Source organism: Saccopteryx bilineata, chromosome 11 (assembly GCF_036850765.1).
Source record: "Saccopteryx bilineata isolate mSacBil1 chromosome 11, mSacBil1_pri_phased_curated, whole genome shotgun sequence".
In the NCBI taxonomy this organism is placed as follows: Eukaryota; Metazoa; Chordata; class Mammalia; order Chiroptera; family Emballonuridae; genus Saccopteryx; species Saccopteryx bilineata.
Window position 1 is genome coordinate 9,728,223 of NC_089500.1, and position 21,172 is coordinate 9,749,394.

Genomic DNA, 21,172 nt, shown 5'->3' on the forward strand with positions numbered 1-21,172 from the left:
CTTAATATGTTGACATGTAGTTAATTTATCATTTTCAAGTGAATAAAACTCATGAAGGTTTTTTGATCACAAACATCAGACTTGAGATCCAGAAGTCCGCGGACACTGAAACCTATTTCCTTATTTACGGTATATTTCATTCAAAGACATGTTTTACCCCTTCGTTGTTAACAGAAAAGGATAAATATTTAGTCACTAAAGAATTTTTTAAAATCTAATGAAAATAAAAAGAAGAAAATTTTTAATAAAGCATAAGAAAAACCAGGGACAAAACACGTTCAATAAAACATGATATTATAATGATAATATTTCATGTATCCAAGCTTATTATACTTAATTGATAAATTATGTACCAAAAATATTTGCTCAAAATATTATCTAATCTTAGAATAATTTTGTCTGTAAAAGAAAATAATCATATTTTACAGTACATTATTGAGATGGGAAAAAAACTATTCACCAGACCAAAATACACAGATTGGAGAAAAAAATAAATAACTACTATTTAAAATGTTTAATTTTTATTGTTACCACATTAGTTAAATGTAATGCTATAAACAGTTACTCTCTTGCAGAAATATTTCCAAACATTTATTAAAAATGTGGTTATCAATATTGATTAATCCCTAATCAGATGTGCATTTTGTAATGCAATTCAAACAAAGTTCAATTCTAACCTCAAAAATTAATATATTTCAACCTACAGTGCCTTTATTAAGATCACTGGAAATATGGACTTTAGATTCATACATAATCCTCTAAATGCTATTTATTGTTCCAAGAATGGAACAGGAAGTGTTCGACTGGTCTCTGACCCCCTGCGCGGTGATGCTTACCCTGCTCCCCAGAACGCCACGTACAGTCAGCCACAGACAAAGCCATAGAGACAGAAGCTAAAAACAGGACGAGGCAACACTTTTGATATTGTTTGATGAGTTTAGACTCTCAGATACAGAGAAGCAGTCATAATTAATGCACTTCTCTCTTTCTCTTCTCTCTGTCTCTCTCTCAAAAGGGTCTGGCCAAACTTTAAGTTGTGGGCTTGAGAAATACTTACCTTATTGTCTTCATAGAGGAAGTTAGTCACTGGCTGGGTGAGTCTGGAAGGCTTCCCTGCACGACTCTGAAATATAAAGCCTCTGACTCAGACACTCCCTGCCTCCTTTTATGATGACCATGGCAGTCTTAAATAATGCCATTGAGAAGGAATTGTGCTCAGACACCTTCCAGAGCAAATTAAAAGTGGGTAGAAAATCAGCTACAGATCCGATTCAAAGTAGTCAAGTACAGATTTTTAATAAATCAAATTTCAGCATGAAATTCTATCTAATTTGATATTACCATCACATAAAGTATGTTTACATAGTCCATGCAGATATTCATACCCTGTGGTACTACGGGTATTTCTATCTATGGCAAGTTCTGCTTCTCAAATTCAATCACTGATTTTTGTTATTGTTTGTTTGATTGATTTCTCCTCCTCCAACTCTGGTATCTAAGGAGAACTATGGTGGAGCCTACCCTCAAGGCTGCCTAGTCTAGCATGTCTACATTTAATGATCACAGAGCAGCATCCTGCAGTCCTAGAGAAATGAAGAGAGCAAAGTGCCGGAAAACAAAGTGAGGGAGGAAGCTGGGGGGAGAGTATTGCTCTGGCCCGGGGGGGGGGGGGGGGGGGCTGGAGATGCCTGGACTTGTGGGAGAAAAGGGAGCTTCACTGTCCCAGGGGAGAGAGGCTTCACTTTACATAGTGTTTCTGACTTTCCCTTGCACATTATTCCTACACGCGTTTGCCCACATTGCCTTTAACTGTATGTTGTAATGCTAAAGTGGAATATCCTGGCCATTTGAAAGTTCTCTAAGGTGAATATTCTATCAGAGGGACAGACGTGTTTGGACATATTAGACCCCTGGGGAGCTGTCCACCAGCATTGAAAGGAACACACTACTGATGGGAACACTGAAAACTAAGCAAACACACACACACAATTTAGAAAACATGATCATGAGTAAGTCTAGAGAAAACAAAGGTTACACAGTGGAATGTGTATCAGACCAACCCTTCATCGTTCAGTTGTGGGTAATATTCTCTTTATTGTAATGATTTAGATGTTACATATTGAGCTGAACAAAGTGTATGATGTATCTCTGTAGGGGCATTAGGAGGAGATTGTGAGGGGTGGGGTGGGGAATGGAGTATCCAAAAGGCACATACATGGTCCTTTCATGAAAGGAGGTGTGTAAGGTCTCTAAAAGGAAAAAGTAAAGAGGGTCAACGTTGGTATGTGTGTTTTTTTGTTTGTTTGTTTTTTGTTTTTTTAGATGTCTGGAGGAAGATACAAGAAGCAGCACTAAAAGAGTTGAGATTGGAGATAAGTATACACCCATGAAAGCATCATATCAAATCAATCATATCTCAATAAAGTGATTTAAAAGAGAAAAACAGTTGAGAGTTGCTGACCCTGTTAAGTGGGAGGCAGAGTGGGAGGGGGAGGGAGGCAGCTGCTGTTTTACATGATAAGCTTTTTGGTCTCATTTGGACTCCTCCCCTATTAGATCATATATGAACTTGGAATAAGCAAAGGATAAAATACTAAATGGAGGTGAAATCCCAGCTTGGTGACACTACCAGCTGTGTGACCTTGAGCAAGTAACTTCATTCTCGGGTCCCTGTTTCTCACCCGTATAATAAGAATTCGGATCAATTGTTTTCATTTTAAATGCAAGCATGTATGAATTTTATATATGTATGTGTGTATGGAAGTATCTATTCACCAGCGTGGCACTAATGCAGAATAGACCTTTAGTGATTTTCCTGCTTCCCACCTGCGCTCCATGCCCACATAGGCCGTATTATATTGTACTTATAGTACAGAATTATGTTTTATCCTACAGCATAAGAAGTTGGATCACTTCAGTCACCTTTATAGACTAGAGCATTTTCCTCACAGAATCTGGGCTCTTACTGCTGTTATCCCTCTCCTGCGCTAGTTGATCCCCCTGAGGCAAATAATCCACGGGCGTGGTCAGGAGCATTTTCATCACAAGGGTGAGGAGAGCTGTTAGGAGTCAAGGGCAGTTATGAGTGAAAGCTCAGAGTCAAGAGCAGGCAGAGGCCATGGCTGACAGCATGGAAGTTGATGTGTGGAAGGAAGGGCTGAGGTGACTAACCTGACCCAATTTGCCTGGGGCTTTCTTGGTTTGGGCAGCAAACGTTCACATCCCTGAGTACCCCAGCCCTGCAGTCCTGGTGAAGTGCCCAGGGGGTGTCTCCTTCCTCCAGCCACAGAACCCAGAGCTTTCCCGGACCAGCACTTGTCTTGGGCACCCCAAATCTGTGCTCCACACCATCACACAGTTGTTCAATTCTTACTATCTTAAGACACAGAATATATTCCTGACACCCCTTAAATATGCCCCCATCTGCTCACTGATACCCAGAATTGCCACGATGGGAGACGTGGGGTCCCGTACCAGTTAGAAGTCAGGCTGAGGAGCCAAATCAGTCAGGGTAAAAAAAAAAAACAAAAAAACACAATAGGGTTCCTGGTATGAAAAGATCAAGCCAGGCCAGATTGTGTTTTTAAAGATGCTTAGGTAGAAGGGCAGGCCACGTTAAGGAAATGTTCGCCTCTGCTTACCTCCAGTGGGGAGGGAGAATTCTATTGGCAAAAGGATGAGGAGGGGAGGGGAACTTCAGAGGTTCTGGCAATGTTCTGTTTGTTAAACTGCAGGCATATATTGGATGTACTTTGATGCAACCAAGTTATATTTCATAATTTTTTAAAAGTCAGTCAAAAACATATAAAGAAATAAGACACTTCAGAGATAAGATCACAGCTCTTGGATTTGTGAGAGCCAGTTTTGATGGAAGATGGGTTTGGGACACTGAACCAAGGATAAGCAGGGTGGCAGTGAGGTGAAGAATAAAATGCCAAATAAAACCAGGAGGATTGACGGACATGACACATGGCAGAGACCAGGGCTCAGGGCATTCCCTCCAGCAGCTCCAAAACTGAGCAAGAGTTCCTGGCGGGGACATAAGCTGCCTCCCCGGCAGAGCACTCCCCCAGAGAAGCCACCTGAAGAGATTTCAGGCTTCTGCATGTGATCATTGGACATTTTCTGTTTTTCTCGAGATTAGTAGTGAGTTTATCTCTCCGGAAGGCAGCAGAGATGGGAGCAGCCTGTTTGAATATGCAAATCGATACTACATTCACACTGCGTCTGGTGGTAGCAATGGTGAGAATCTGATCTCTTTCCTCAAAGTGATTTGTTCTCACTCACAGAGAAAACGTTTTCCTCACGCACTTAGGAGGGTGGTGGTCTGATTAGCCACTCTCTAATGAAACCAAGCAAGCATTTCTAAACTGATTTTTTTCCCTAAAATCCTTAGAATTGGGTTTTAAAGTCTGTCCCTATGTACAGTCTACACCCTGCACAAGCACCTGCTTGTTGACGTGTAGACCAAGTTCCTGGGATGGTTTCCCTGTGACTCAGAGTACGTGTTATCCCTAAAGGACCTTATAAACATTTAGCCCTTGCACCAGGTTTCAAAGTAGCATCTGACCTAGGAGGTCATTGTGAGGTTCATTCAGTTTGTGTGTGAACCAGACTGGAAGAGGTAACGTGCCCATCTCTGTTCTTTTCAATGCCAGTTGGTTTCCTGTTGCCAAACAAACAGATGTCAGGGTCCATAACATTTATTAGCCTGTCTCAGAACATACCCTCTGTTTGGGAGAGGGAGCATCGCTCGACTAAAGCAAGACTAAACTGTGAGTTTGGTCTACAATTTTACTGCAATATACCCTTTAGTTCTTTTAGACTAATTACTTCCAACCCTATCTTGTGTAAATACCTGGCATAGGGACTTAGAATCAAATTTAATAGAATATTTTCATCATTCCTCAAACTCAGAAGTTCATCTGGACCCCAAAGTATTTGACAGTGGCTTCTCTTTGCATTGTTCTCCATCCTTCCCTGACTCTCTCTTCTTTCTGGTTTTCTCTGACTTGGAATTTTCCAGACAACTACCTGCCAGGTTAGTCACCTCACCTGGACGCTTAACTGCACCAAGCAACTTCAGCTAGGAGCTGAAGAGTGGGGTGTTAATTCATTCTTGTTCCCCTGCCAGCTTCTTCCCCACCCTTCCAAGCTGGCAATGGAAAGTCATATTAGCAACAACCAGAATCTCCCTGCGATAATACAGACCAGAGTTCACCGAGTGGGTTTTCCTCTCAAAAAGAGGCCAAGTGTAGACCAAGGTAGGTTGGGACTAATTGGTTGCTGGCCCCTTTACCATTAGAACACACCACATGGGGCACACATTCCAGTCTTGGCTCCAGCATCACATCGCTGAGCTAGAAGCTGCACCCACCTGTATCTGCTATGCACAGAAGGAACAGCAAGCCTGGTTCTTCTGGCTGGATGCTTTCAAAAGCATAGCCAATGCTCACCCAGATGACCGAGTCCTCTGTTGTGAAAAGCTATTGGAATCTTTGGGTACCATCATCCTATAGTTGCTTCTCAATTTTCTCTAGCTTTGCCTCTTTTCCAGAACGAAGGGGATCCTGGGGATTATCCAAAATCAAATATCAACTAAAGTAGCTATTGCTTACATCCTGGATGGTCTATGAGTAATATAACAGCAGAGGAAAATAAAGTCACAAGTAATGCCTGAAAATTAATCCATCTTAACTTAGTGGTGGCAGTAATTTTTCTGATGGAGAAGGTTTCTCTGATCTCTGTATTCTGAGTCTGCTCATTGGCTAGACTCAAGTGAACCAAAATATTTTTAAATGCACAGTCTGTCTACTAGCCACCTCTTGTAGGTATCAAGGACTTTCAAGTGGTGAAATAGCTAGTAGGTAAAAGGCAAGAAACCTGAGTGACACACACAGCTGGATAATCCTCCTGGATTATCAGCCATTATTAAAGCTTTCCATCATTGCTGTCTCCTCCACTTAAATCCAGCCAACCCTTACACTACCGCATTCACAATAGCTTACTCCCAACTAACTGACCCCAAAGTGACATATGTCTGAGACGGAAGCTCAGCTATGGGAACTAGCATGTCATATACATTCTTCTCCCTTGCCGTGCAGAGATCACCATGGGCCTTACTGGTTCCTGAGCACATGAATTTTAATAACCTAAACTTGACTGTCTCTTGTCCTCACTTACTTACCCATGGACACACGGAGTGCAGTAGCTCATCACCCATAACCATCACAGACGCCTCCGGGTTTCTCTTCCATTCCAGTGCCCTTATCCTCATCGTCAGTCGCCCGGAGTTTGAGAATTCCCCACCTGGGTCTTAGAGAGAGTTCCAGGGTCCCCACCAAGAAGGCTCCCCAGTGCCTTTACAGACCCCAAGCAGGGGGCAGAACCTTCATTTAGTCCCATTAAAAACAAGAAGAAAGTTCCTTCCCCTCTCCTATACCTTTTTGCCAGAATCTAGCAGAGATGTTTACTGCACCTACGTCCTTCAGAGCTTATCATCTACACAGTTTCTCTGACTGATGCTTATCCTTGGGACCAGGCAAATAACAGAGATTCTTCTGTATTCTTGCATTCACCCACAGCACCCACAGATACCCACACATCATAAACATCTTCCTTGTGGTCCCTTGCCTCAGTGAAGTGAACGATTGTAAATAGGCACTCTGGGGGACGAGCAAGTCATCATACGGCCCATTTCCTCTACAATTAATGAACTTGGTTATCTTTAACAGTGTATATGAAAGTTTCATCTGAAACATACTCTACTGGTATTATCTTCAAATCAACCACTAGCCCCACCTTCTCTTTAAAGGTATCATATAAAGTGAATTAAAATGTCTATCATTCCCAGAAGAAGACCTTGGGAAGAAAAAACCAAAATGGTCTATGTAGACCCAGAGCTCCACAGTGTGGATGTCCTACCTACCCAGCAAGCAATTGCGTAAGTAGCCAGGGGAAACCCCAGTGTCTGGTGCAAACAACTGCTTTCTCACGGTCACCCTCGTGCTAACTCTACAAGGAAAGGGATAATTTTCCCCGTAGCTTAGATGTCATGACTACCAATTTTGGAAATTTTTAATTTGAGATCATTCTCCAGCTACCTGAACAACAGTTCTTTTTGTTTTTTGAAGATTAAAAAAATATTTAATCAAGTTTAATGTGGAGGTTGCCACCATTATCAGACTGGGAGACTCCTTCAGGTCAGAAACCAAGAACTGATTCCTCTTTCCTCCAGCATGTATGTGATAGTCTCAGCCTTAGCAAGTGTTACACAAATGAGTAAAGTGATCTACAGAAAAGTAAGTGTTATGACAGAAAGGCAAGCCGATGAAATCTCTGAGGAAGACACAGTTCGTGGGAAGGGGGTCTCACAAGTGAGCGAGTATTTGATCTGGAACTTGGAAAATAAAGATGAGAAACATACCAGGGAGAAAAGCCTGAGCTGAAGCCCACGAGAATTAGGGTACATGCTGTGTTCTGGAAAGAGCTAGCAATACCTCGTAAAGGCAAGGTCGAGGGGTGGTGGCTCTTCAAGCTCTGTTGCCTGCATGGATGAGGATGTCATGAACAGGGACCAAGAATTTGGCACCTAGGCGTATGCACGACAGAGGAAGAAGAAATAATAAGTTCTGCTTTGGATATGTTGAATTTAAAATGCCCATAGGACACGCAGCTGGAAAAAGTAACTGGAAGTTCAGTTCTGTATATAGAAGTGGTTGGTGATAGAAACATTAATCTGGAGCCTTTCACACATAGGTTATAATGAAAACCATGATTGAGATTCCCAGGCAGAGAGTCCAGAGCAAGAAGAAGAAAAACTCATTGGGAAGACTCCTTGGGAAATTCCTACATTTAAACCCTAAGCATAACAAGGGTGTGGAGAGGCAGAGGCAAGAGGTGAGAGGGGTGTAGGGAAATTGGAATGCAGATCTACAGGCCTCCTAAATTATTATTCTTCTCACAACATTGAACTGGCTTCTACTCGTTGACATTAAGATGTTTTTCACCTTTTCCCCCTGAAGTTTCTCTTTGCATATTTGAGATGGGGAAAATTAATTGTTTATAGTATATATATTTGTGGCTACTTTTTAACCTTCCCCTTTGAAAAGCAATGAATTCATACATCATTTCTGCTTTTTATTTAGGAGCACTATTTTTAGAGGTAATTATTAAGATCCATCAATAAGAGTAGCGATAAAGTGTTAGTTAAGAGAAAATTTTTCCACATCCTAAAATATATTAGAATATTTCCAGAAACTGGTCATTTGTATTTTATTTGTTTGTTTGATGTTTTATTTGTTTGTGCTGAACTGCAGAGATTGAAATTTTGGTATAAACTGTACTTACCATATCTAATCCTTCTAATCTAAGTTATCTATTAGAATAAAATCTTGTAGTAGCAAGTTCCAGGACTTAATTGCATGTTGTGTCATGGTTAATTTATTCTAAATGCTTTGCATGTTAGGTCTATTTTTACTTCTTGACCGTAGTCCTTGTTTCACTATGAGCAGGGCAAAAAGAATTCAATTAGTCTGCATTTGTATTTACATGTAAATATTTACCCTCCCTTTCTTCTCTCTCTACCTTCTCCACTTTCTTCTTCTTCTTCTCTTTTTCTTTTGAATTGAATAAACATAGCTTTCCCTTGGCAATCAATACTGTGATGTAGTATTCTCTTTAGACACTTAAATGAATGCAATCCCTGGAACTTCCTAGTATCTCTTCCAATCAGAATTCCAAATACTGGAGGCCTGAATGGTTTCCACTTATTTGTGCCATATCATATCATGTTGTCATGATCGCAACAGAACAGCGAATGGTAAATTCCCAAAGGACTTAGTCATCACTATTGCCTATTTACGACCTTTTTTATTTAAACTTTTTCAGTTCCATGATATTAATGAATACACCTAGACAAGAGATTTCTTCCCCCCAAAATATAATTCTAATTTCTTAAGAAGCAAATTAGAATTCCCTTTCCACCACAGAATTTCTACTTCCCAAATAAATGCAATAATTGGCCTCATTTGATTTCCTGAACTATATTTTTCACCTTGTCTTGAATATCATTATCTGTCATGAAAAAGAAATATTTTAAATCTCCAGATTCATTAAGCTTCACTCTTTAACAATTGCAGTGGCCAAGTTAAATGTAAATAATATATTTTTTTCTGTAAGCTTTTATTTTTTTATCCTTTAAAATCATTGTTCCATTCTTCATGGCTACTTTAAAACTATAATTTAGCTGTGTTCTTCTACTTGCAATGTTATTTTAAAGTCTCCACATAAATTTAAATTAATTCTATAAATTCAATGGCCTAGGAGGGAAACATAAATCTAATTCTATTTTTTATTAATAGGTAAAGGCAAGTTTAGAGATCATTTAAGTCTAAATCTGCCATTTTGCAATATGAAAAAACTAGGACTCAGAAAGTTTGTGTTTTTTTCAAAGAAGATGTGGTTAGAACTGCTTTATATGATAAGCTCAACATCTGATAGAAAAGCCATGGACACAATTTAATACCCATTTATAATAAGAAAATTTTAAAAATACTTAAAAGAAAAAAATGCCTATTATCTTTGCTACTCCTGAGCATTGTACTGACTGTATTAACAAGTAATCAGAATGAATGAGTAGGTTGAAAATTATGTAAAATAATGTGTATTTGTGAATGATGTAAGAATATACCTGGAAAACCATGGGTAATTAATGATAAAAGCAAATGAAACAATAAAAGAATTCAGTGAAGCAACAGGTATAAAATTAATTTACAAAAGTCAATAGAAAGTCCAGAGTTACACCCAAATGCCCAAGAAAAGTTAGAATATGATGAAGGCAACATCTCAAACCAATGGGATAAAGATGGATATTTAAATAAACAACTCTGGGAAAACTGAGTAACCATTTAGAAAAAGATAGAACTATATCCAGATCTCACTCCATACCTGAGAATAAACTCCAAATGGATTAGGAATCTAATATAACAAATAAAACCATGAATGTCTAGAAAATATATATATATGTCAATTTCTTTTTAACTTCTGTGAAAGAAAAAGCTTCCTAACTATAACTCAAAATCCAGAGAAAGAAAATATTGATAAATTTGACTATAAAATTACAACTGAAATTGTGTACATCAGACAAATATGATATGATTTCACTTATATGTGATATATAAGGAACATTAACTAACAAACAAAACAGAAACAAGACTCACTGATACAGAGAACAGACTGATGGTTGCCAGAGGGGAGGGGATTTGTAAGAGGGAATGAAAAACATGAAGGGATTATATACAAATTGGCAGTTACAAAATAGTCACAGGGATGCAAACTACAGAACAGGGAACATCGTCAATAATACTATAATAACTATGTATGGTGCCAATGCGTACTGGAAATATCAGGGCCAAACACTTTGGAAAATATGTGATTGTCTAAACACTATGCTGTACACCTGATACTAACACAAGATAATACTGAATGTATATGTATTTGGAAAAAAAAAGAATAATAAATAACAAAAAAAGTGTATATCAGAAAACACCAAAACCCAGCCAAATTGAAGAAAATATTCACAAAACACACCATCACAAAGGCTTATATCTCTAATATGTATAAAAAGAAAAAAAAACACTCTTAAACATGAGGAGCACAAAATACCAAAAACTTGATAGAAAAAAAATGTAGAAAAGTCATGAACAGGCAGTTCACACATGCACACAAAAGGAAATGTTTAGCTTTTAATAAACTTTATTTTATTTTTTTTTTTTTGTAGTTTTCTGAAGCTGGAAACGGGGAGAGACAGACAGACTCCCGCATACGCCTGACCGGGATCCACCCGGCACGCCCACCAGGGGCGATGCTCTGCCCCTTCCAGGCCTCGCTCTGCCTTGACCAGAGCCACTCTAGCGCCTGGGGCAGAGGCCAAGGAGCCATCCCCAGCACCCGGGCCATCTTTGCTCCAATGGAGCCTTGGCTGTGGGAGGGGGAGAGAGAGACAGAGAGGAGGGGGGGGGGGGTGGAGAAGCAAATGGGTGCTTCTCTTATGTGCTCTGGCCGGGAATCGAACCCGGGTCCCCCGCACACCAGGCCGATGCTCTACCGCTGAGCCAACCGGCCAGGGCCTAATAAACTTTATTTTTAAGAGCAATTTTAGGTCTGTAGCAAAAGTGAATGGATTGTAAGGAGATTTCCGAGATACTCCTTGCCCGCATACTTGCATTAATTAGGTTCCGCATTATAAACACCCCCCACCAGAGTGGGACATTTGTCACAACTAATGAGCCTACATTGACACACACTATCACCCGAGTCCATCCAGTAACTTGCATTAGGGCTCACTCTTGGTGCTGTGCATCCTACAGGTCTGGACAAGCACACGACATGTAGCCACCAATGTAGTATCATACGAAGGCTTCCACTGCCCTAAAAGTCCTCTGTGTTCCACCTCTTCAGCCCTCCCTCCTCCCCACTCCTATTTTAAATTTGTATGTAGTTAAAAATATATGATTTCTTTAACTGCTCTTATGTTTAGAAACTCCTTCTCTTCTCTGAGACCCAGTTCCTAATTACCCAGGTCTTCTGCTGCTTTGGTTTGTTTTATTTTTTATTTTTTCTATAAATTTAGGGGGGAGGGGGCTATGAAGTCAAAAATCTACGTATGTCATTATACTAATAATCACTTATTCTACTATTATTTCTTTAAACTCTTTCCCCAAATATGATCCTTCTTCATTGAAGCTAAAATTTAACTAGGTAAGTAAATTCTCTGAGCTGTTTTCTATTCCAGTAACCTCTCCCTTTATCTTCTATTGATTAAAACTGTTTAATAAAAATATATATTTCAGATTCAAAACTGCTTCTTGTTTTTAAAACATTCTCAGCTATTTTTACTTATTTATTTTTTCCACAGGAATTTTAGGCTTACTTCTTGAGAAAATCATGGCAGTAGAGAGTACAGTGCATTCATTTCTGTGATTTTAAAAACATACTGAGCCTCAGAGCTCTGGAACAGCCTCTTAGAGGACTGCATAAGGTTCCTCAAGTCACCTCAAACAGCAGCCTGGGCGGAGCCGGACTGCGTGCAGGGGATGTAGAAACGGATGGGGACAGCTAGCACTCAAACTAGTGCAGACCTTACTTCTGTCAACAAAGGGTCCCCTCCATTCAGCCACTCAGTGGTTACCTGAATACGAATTAGAAAGAAGATAAATTTGGCTTTGAAATCCCAAACACACAAAAAAAGTGTGTTAGCTTCTTCGGTTAGGTAACGAAGGCTGTAAGTAATTGAGATAACTCATCTAAGCCTATCCAATCGGTCCAGACTCCTAGAGTCCCAGTCTTGGGAGAATCCTCTTCTTTTATGCTGCAGGTCGGGTAAGTTTCGCTCTCAGACCTGCCTTCTATTTAGTCGGTACCATATCAGTGGCATGCAGAGTTTCTGTTTTCATAACCTGGGAAATGCTACCCAATTGTAATTGTATTGTAATGCAATTCTTTATAGTGACCCATTTAGAGACACAGGTCCAACTTGTTCTTTTCTGGCTTCCCTGCCCTGGAATATGGTCCCAAGTCTGGAATTCTGAAAGCATGGCGTGGGGAGATGTTAGATTTAAGTCATCAGAATTAGTCCTTCCTTTAGTAATTTAGTGAGTGTGTGCTCAAGGACATAATTTTTAACAAAGGAAAGTAGCTACAGTAGTTGTTGCCTAGTAGTGATTTCTGCCCCACTCGACTGAAATCAGTTATCACTGAAAGCTGCAACTTACCTATGTGATGTCTCTTAAGCCCTTAACCTTCTTTTCTGACTTTTTTTTTATTGAAAGTACTCTTCAGCCCTGGCCGGTTGGCTCAGCGGTAGAGCGTTGGCCTGGTGTGCAGGGGACCTGGGTTCGATTCCCAGCCAGAGCACATAGGAGAAGCGCCCATTTGCTTCTCCACCCCCCCTCCTTTCTCTCTGTCTCTCTCTTCCCCTCCTGCAGCCAAGGCTCCATTGGAGCAAAGATGGCCCGGGCGCTGGGGATGGTTCCTTGGCTTCTGCCCCAGGCGCTAGAGTGGCTCTGGTCACGGCAGAGCGACGCCCCGGAGGGGCAGAGCATCGCCCCCTGGTGGGCGAGCCGGGTGGATCCCGGTTGGGCACATATGGGAGTCTGTCTGACTGTCTCTCCCCATTTCCAGCTTCAGAAAAATACAAAAAAAAAAAAAAAAGAAAGAAAGTACTCTTCATAAATGCTTTATATTCCTATAACACTTTAACATCAACTACTTAAATTTTAGACTACTGATTATCCTTTTGGCCAAGCATCTGATGAATTTGAACTTAGCTTCTGACTGTGACTTCATCAGGATTATTTAAAAATAATAAAAACCTACTTAGACTCCAAAATTTAGATCATTTTCTAATTTTTTAAAATATTAAAAATTAGACCAGCTCAAACATAAGATCGTTTTTGCTGAAAACTTTAAAATATTTAGGTAATAACAGGAGAAACCATATAGGTCAATTTATTCTAGTGACCAAAGTTCTTTCTAAGAGATGTCTTTGCTTCTTCTTGTTAGCATACCAGTTATACTTGCTCAAAAATGAACTAGAAGCAGGAAAGTTTGGAGTGCATAGCTATGTGAAGGTGATCAAACTTTCAACAACTCTCTGGAAGATCTCAGAAAAAATTTACATCTACATTTTGATGATAAAAGGTAGAGATTTGTGTGCTATTAGTGAGGCTGCTCAGTTTCTTTCTAGAACAGGACTTTCATCCCTCCTTTCATTCCCTTCCACAAACAATTACCAAGAGAGTCTTTGACTAACTACGACCCAAACCTCAAAGTGATAGCATAATTTTAACACGAGACTAGATCCACAACTCCCCATTGTTTTTCTGATGTAATCTAAAATTCAAGAAACGACCTGACCCCCAACAAATCTCATCAACCTCTTAATTTATAATTATCTGCTTATATTATGGGCATAAGTGTAATTCAATGTTTAGTTTAAAATATCTTCTTATAGTTATACAACTCTTTCCTTTAACCAAATACCTGAGAACTGAGAAATAAAGATTAATCTAGAATTTGAAAAATGTTATCACATTAAATAACTCTTTTCTTCCTAAATATTTGTACAGGAAGGGGCAAAGATTACTAAAGTCCATATTTGGCACACATTTAAAAAGCTTCAATGTTCATAGCACTCAAGTGTATCAGTAAAACTCAGACCTCTCTGACACCGGGTCTCCTGCACTTGCCAATGCCATGGATGTTTCCTTCTAAGGTGGATGCGAGTCAGATCACATCCTCTTAGTCTTTGCTGGCTCCTCCTGCTCCCTTTATGTTCTAATTGTTGGTCCCTTTTCTCTTCCCACTCTTGCTCCAAGCGATCTCACCCACCCCATCACTTCCAAGACCATCCACTACTGCAGACACCCAAATGTATATCTCACTTCTCCTTTAATCCCTATATTCCAATGCCTACGTGACATTTCACAGACATCTCAAACTTCTCACCTTCACGTCTGCTCTTGTGCCCCCTCCCCAAACCTGCTCCTCCTCTGCAGACGTCCCCATCTCAGCAAACAGAGCTTCCATGGCCCAAGTGTTCGAGTATGGGATCTGAGAATGACCTGTGACTTCTCCATCTCCCCCACCCTCATGCAATCCGTGGCCAATGCTGCCAAGTCCTCCAAAACACACCTCAGGACTGTCCATCAAGCATCTTCCTTCCAAACTCCGGACAGAGGTTGAATCGTATCTCATATATATATATATATATATATATATATATATATATATATATATATATATATATAGAGAGAGAGAGAGAGAGAGAGAGAGAGAGAGAGAGAGAGAATGCTCAGAAGCTGCATGGCCCATGTTGAGTTAGCTGAATTCTATCAACTGGGTTCAAGTAACGTTTACAAAATGTTGACACAGTAAATTATATTCCATAGGTATAGGATGAATCCAACTAAATCAATATGACATTTGAAATTAAAATGCCATTAGCAGGGAAAATGCCTCCTCTGATATTCATCCCCTGGGGTACAAGGCGGGTATTTGCTTGCATGCACCTACTGCCACGTGAACTGGCTGCGACGGCCACAATGCACAGTTCAGCACCATGCCAAGGGAAACCACGCACAGATCCTTGACACATGAATTCATCTGAAGCCCAGATCCTTAATATATATGATCTCTCCCCATTTCCTTTCAGGCCATAAACATGTCAGGGTGCCACCATGTCTCCTCGAGCTCATACACATATTGAGGCACAAAACCAGATACTTGGGCAGGTGAGGTCTGAGTCGGGATACAAACACTGTATCACCAGAAAGAAGAGAAAACATCACAATCCCACTTCAGAGGGACATCCCATGGACATTTTGGCATTGTACACAAAGCCACAGAAGACTGTGAACTATAGTAGAGCTTATTTGAATAAAGTTGCCCATTCAGATCTCTCACCTTTTCATCACTCGTTGATTCAACATTCACCCACTCATTGATGCAACAGACTTTCATTGGGGGTGGATGAGGTGTTGGGCCCTGTGCCGCACTGTGGGGACACACAGTAAGGGAAACAGTCTCTTCCTTCGTTAGGCTCCTACTTGGGACTAGGAGACAAATTACAAGGCAGCATTAAAAAGTGCCACAGAGGGCCATGTCTGAACAACCAAGAAGTCGAGTCCACTGAGTACTGGAGGGAGCAGAGAAACCCACTCCCGTCAGACACGCTGGAGCTGCTCAGACCTGGGGGCAGGAAGGCAGCAGAGACGCATGTCTGAGATTTCAGGGGCCGCGGGGAACGTGGAAGCTCTCCCAGTGACCAGCGGAGCTAGTGGTCAAAGGCAGGAAAAACAAAAGTTAAAAAGTCGGAATGAGAGAGAATTCAGCAAAAAGAAAAGCTAAACAATGAAATGATAAGGAAATCAGAATTAGACAATAATTGACTGTGAAAGAAAAAAAAGACAAGTATTCCTAGAGAGCTCTCACTTATGTCCCTATGTCATGTTTCTATGTGAAGGAAAATATATATTGTTTCCCCCGCTGTCGACTTCAGTAGGCAAGCTCCATTAATGTTCATACTATCAAGAACATTATTTTTCAAACTTCAGGTTACATTCCATGGGGGGGAAATGAAATAAATTTAGTGGCCAGATGCAAGCATCTTTGAAGTGAAATACAGTAAAATAGGATAATACAGGATAGAACAGAACACATCCAAGTGGATGCATAAGATACACCAGAACACAGGCTCTGCTCACAGTAGGGTGAGTATTATTTCTCACGTGCACAGGCATGTGATCAATCAATTACAACACTACTGGGGGGTCGAGATCAAAGTTACTTGAGATCCACTAACCAAGAATTCCACATTCCACAATGATTCCACTCTAGTGTTGACATCCCTTTGAAGTCTTCCTTAAATATTTAAGGCTTCACACAAAGTCCTCCTGGATCCTGGCTACAGACAAAATTCCTGCCCCTTGTGCTAAGCACACTTGGACCCTGGGAGGATGCGTTTGAAGCGGTGGGCTTTCTACCCAAGCAAGAAGGGGAAGCCTCAGAGTGTTCTCCTTCCTGGTGAGATGGTGGGTGCTGGAAAGGCATGGGCCCGTCACACTCGGGCCCCAAGATCCTCATGAGTGTTTTCTTTTACACTTTATGTTATGTATACCAGCCACACAAACAATGAGGATCTGGCCATGGAGGGACCAGGCCCTAGAGAATTGTCCCGAATGCATTTTTCCACAGTCCCCTGTTACCTCTCCCACAGTCGGACACAGAAGAGGTGAGACTGGGTGGAAAGCCACTGTCTTTTACAACCAGTTTCTAGACAAAGGTTAGATTTCTGAGTGTTACGGTGAACCAGGGAGCATCTTTAAGAAAGGAATTCATGGCTTTTTGCTTCACTTCATATTAACTGGTTTGTTCTAGACAGTAAAACATTGTTCACAATGAAATTGAAGTCCCATGTGCTGCATTTCACCAGCCAGAAAGTGTACAAATAGGTGAGGAAAAAGAGCTAATCATTGTGGGTGGTGTCCAGCTACGGGTGGGGCTAGTCCACTGGGATAAGTCATGGTCATAATACCATTAAAAATGTCTGGGCTTTTATATTTGTGAACGTGGTCAGGTCACGTAGACCATGCCTCTGTCTTCTGCTATATAGGCTGAAGTTGATAATGCCTGGGTGTACAAAGAGTGTGTGTGTGTGTGTGTGTGGTGTGTGTGTGTGTGTGTGTGTGTGTAGAAGAAACAGAGAGAGAGAGAGAGAGAGAGAGAGCAAGTGAATGCTGTGAAAATGTGGCAATGTGACAGCGGCCCCAGCTATGAAGACATGATTATTAGAATATGAGGCCAACACACCCTCCTGGTAGAGCTGCTTGTCGTTGAGAGCAGGTTAGGGATGGACAAGCACACAGGCCAGAATCCCTCAGACACTCAATCCCATCAGGAAGAAGAACTAGACTGTGAACGTCAAAGGGAACTTGACTACTATCTCTCCTGGTGCTGACAATTATATGAAAGATAAAGCAGCGCACTGCAGGTTACAATGTGCTCCATCAAGAACTCTCGAGGGCAGAGGCTGGCAAATGCTTTCTATAAGGAGCCAGATAGCAGACAGTTGTGGGTTGTGGGCTATGTGGCTGCTGTCACAACTCAGTTTTGCAGCTGTGCCATGAAAACAGACACAGACATAGCAAAATGTAAACTGATGGACACATCTGTGTTCCAATAAAACTTTCTTTACAAAATCAAGTGGCGAGCCAGGTTTAGACCACGAGCTCACGTTTGCCAACCTCTACCCTACATGGCACTTGGAAGTCAAACGTGGAGTTAAGGCTTTGGGAAACGACACAGTCGATTCTTGACATGTCTATATCTGTCTCTATACCTTAAACTATTATGCCAACAAAATCTAGAAAAAAAGACAACAGCAAGTTGACTTATCTCTTGATCCTCACAAGGATCGATATATTATTACTATTTATTCTATTATAGTTATTGCTATTTTGCAGATGAAAATTAAGATTTCAAACTATCCAATTGTTTTTGCGAAGGTACACACAGTCTAATGGATGAGCTAAAATTTATTCACAATCATTTGATTTTATAAGAATCAGAAAATCTAGAACCTAGATTTCCATGTTGTGGCTGGCTAACTGAATTTCCTAGGTAGGTGGGCCCTCAGTGTTACTAACGTTTAACATTGAACAGAAACTTTTAAAATGGCGGTGGTGATTAATGTGGGCAGAGGTAGAGAATTTGAGGGGGAAAAAGGCTTTTAATCCACTAAAATGTCAGCTACAAAGAGATTAGGATGCTTGTAAGTTTCTCTTTTTTTTCAAACACACACACACACACACACACACACACACACACATGCATTCCTTCCTAACCAGCTCGCTGAAGCATCGCACACACTCACGCAGTGTAATGCTGTATGGTACCTGGTACACAGTGTAGTTCATATTTGAGACTGAAGCAGGTAACAACATGTGTGAGAAAATATCTCTGGTCTGTACTTCACATCCCTTGTGGCACACTCATATTACACAACCTCCCTGTGCACTGATGTTTTAAAAAGCATCCCTCTACTTTTCAAAGGGTCCTATGTAAATCCCTAACACTCATCTCACTGAATACTGTTGCTATTTGTTTACACCTTGGGTGATAGGTAATAACATTTTGGTAAGCAATTATATTGACCTTACAGAGAGAACTTGATACGTTTTTATCTAGGAAGTGATGTGATTCTTCTGGATGGTCAACTAATAACTTCTAAAGTTCTTCAAACTGCAGCTCTATTGAGCAGCATGTGCCTCTCTAAGTCAACTCTCAAAATGATGTTATTGCAATTGAGTTTTGCTCAGCGAACCCACAAACTCCGGTGCCTGGCATTCAGCCAGGCTAATTATATACCAAAGGGACTCGTAGGAAGAATCTAAGATCCTTCTCATTGTGTCCCTAATTCTCATCCCTAGTCATGCCTCTGCCAATCTGCAAATCCCTCATGACTTCTCACAGGAAGAGAAAAATGAGAAACAAGTGGGAAATGGGAAGAAATAAAGAAAGACAGAGTGTTTTGCATCATTTCAGATGAAGTAGGGATGCAAATTGAAGGTCTCTAACTGTGACCTGAAACATCATCTTCAGTTCACACCTTGGCTTACACACCGTGGGCTCCCTGGAAATTATTCAGACATGCTTCCTCCTCCTGCTACCACAGAGGCCCACCCCCTGAAAGCAAACTAGAAAAGTGGACTGCACTGTGATGACTGTGATATCTAGAGATAACGAGCGTGTGCTTTCGGGAGGCGGGAGGGTTGCAGAAGGCTCTCCAGTGGAGGTGATGCTCCAACTCCCGCAGCAGAGAAGAGGACACAATGCAGGGAGGTGGGCTGAGCTAGAGGGGGAGCTCAGGAGCAGAGATTCACGTTGTTGCCATTCTCCCTGCTGTGAACCACCCACCCGGTGACCGGCAGCGACCCTGCCCACCGTCTTCCTGGCTCGGAGGAGCAGCACAGAGAGGGCCCGCGCCTGCACAGTGTGGCCATGGAGCTTTTACCTCTTCCCTGGTTCTCTACTCAGCATGACCTGTGGTCACACAGCCGGGTTCACACAAGGAAACACAATCGGATTCCTTCTCGGAGAGTAAAAGAGGAAACCGTGTTTGCTGTGTAGCAAACCCAAACCAGTCTTCACTCATTAAACCTGAATGACACAGCACAAGTCCTAGGGGTAAGAGGAGACTCCGTGTTTCATCCACCCCCTTGCGTACATCTCTAAAGCACTCTTCAGACATGCCGAAGACTTTACCCCTTTTATAAGGAGATCTTCCAGGATAACGTTACTTAATCTGTGCAGAAGTAGTCACTTGATTTTCTTCCTCGGTAGAAACAGAACCTTCTCTGCTCGTGTGAGGGCATGAAGAAGCCTGCTACAGACCTCGGCTCAAAACCTCCCAGATTGGGCTGCCATCAAACGCAAGGTTTCTCATTGTTGCCGTTCTAACCACCAGGGATGTTGGGACCTCACAAATGCAAACAGTCCTCCTCCCTCTCCCCTGGGTCACGCCTGCCTCTAGAGGATCCCATGAGGAGCCCACTCCCCAACTCATTGTTACTGGGTACAGAAACACAAGCAGAGATGCACAGGCTATAAATTATTGCAGATGAAGACAGTCTCAGCACAGAGATATTCCAAAGCTCAGCTGTACCCAGTGCTTTTGCATTTTTTTTGAGAACCTTTGATTCTGAATAAGTTTACCAAGTACTCAAACGTGCCTAATATTACTAAAAACAACATCAACAAGCTCAGGCCTCTCCCTATTGCTACTAATGTTGCCAAACGTCATTGTGAATAATAATAAAAACATAACCAACAAGAAGTGTCCCCCAGTTAGCAGACTTTTGGGGAGGCTGTTGTCATCATTACATGGTGGTCTCTGGCTTTTATTTAATGACCTGAGAGTTGGCATGTAACTTGTCACTGAGGTTTTAGATCATTTGCTATAAAAATAAGAAAAGACTAGCTTGTAAATATCTGCTCATTTCATTCATTCACACATGCTTATTCAATATTGCTGTGAACCCCAGGAATAGAAATTCCAGACACAGGTGTTAAATATATTCAATGTGCAAGTGATCTTTTATAAGCGTCAGGATTTGTCCAACAGTGGGTAGGCATAGTTCACATAAGGTAAAGAACAATGCTGGTTTTTCTATATCCAACGTGTTGGCCAACGTGATAGATGCTGTCATACACTGTCGTTTAAGCTCGAAGATCACTCTACAACAACCGTGGATAGGGGAGCTTAGGATGCCTTCAAGGAACTGTGGGAGGCTATGGTTTTACTAAGCAAGTGGGTGTCTGTCAGAGCCAGACACCCGACCCAGGAGCCCTGAGGAGAGCGAGGTGCAGAGGCTGGTGGTGAAGTGGGGGGTTGTAGTGATGCACTTAGGGGGAAAGCTGTTACTAAAGGCAGAGGAATGCTCCCACAGACAGTCCCAGGGGCTGTCCACTCATTTTAGGGAGCCTGAGAACACTCAGAAGCCTAGAATATATAAAAATCACCCCACATGCATAAAAATGCCACTTACCTCCTCCTACTGCACTTCTGAGGCCTTCTCTGCGGGCTCCAGGTCCTCCTGCCTCTGGCCTCCTA

The 21,172-nt window shown here is 41.4% G+C and overlaps 1 protein-coding gene across 3 annotated transcripts in view; it reads right to left on the reverse strand.

The window, feature by feature from the left end:
* SERPINB7 (serpin family B member 7) overlaps nt 1–21,172 on the reverse strand; it is a 46,974-nt gene extending 25,802 nt beyond the window's left edge. For 2 of the 3 annotated variants that reach the window (XM_066246731.1, XM_066246729.1), the window contains exon 1: nt 21,108–21,172. The gene's annotated coding sequence lies outside the window, so the exon portion shown is untranslated. Of the gene's footprint in view, nt 1–1,057; nt 1,099–21,107 lie in introns of those variants that run through there. The other variant, XM_066246730.1, reaches the window with a different exon arrangement.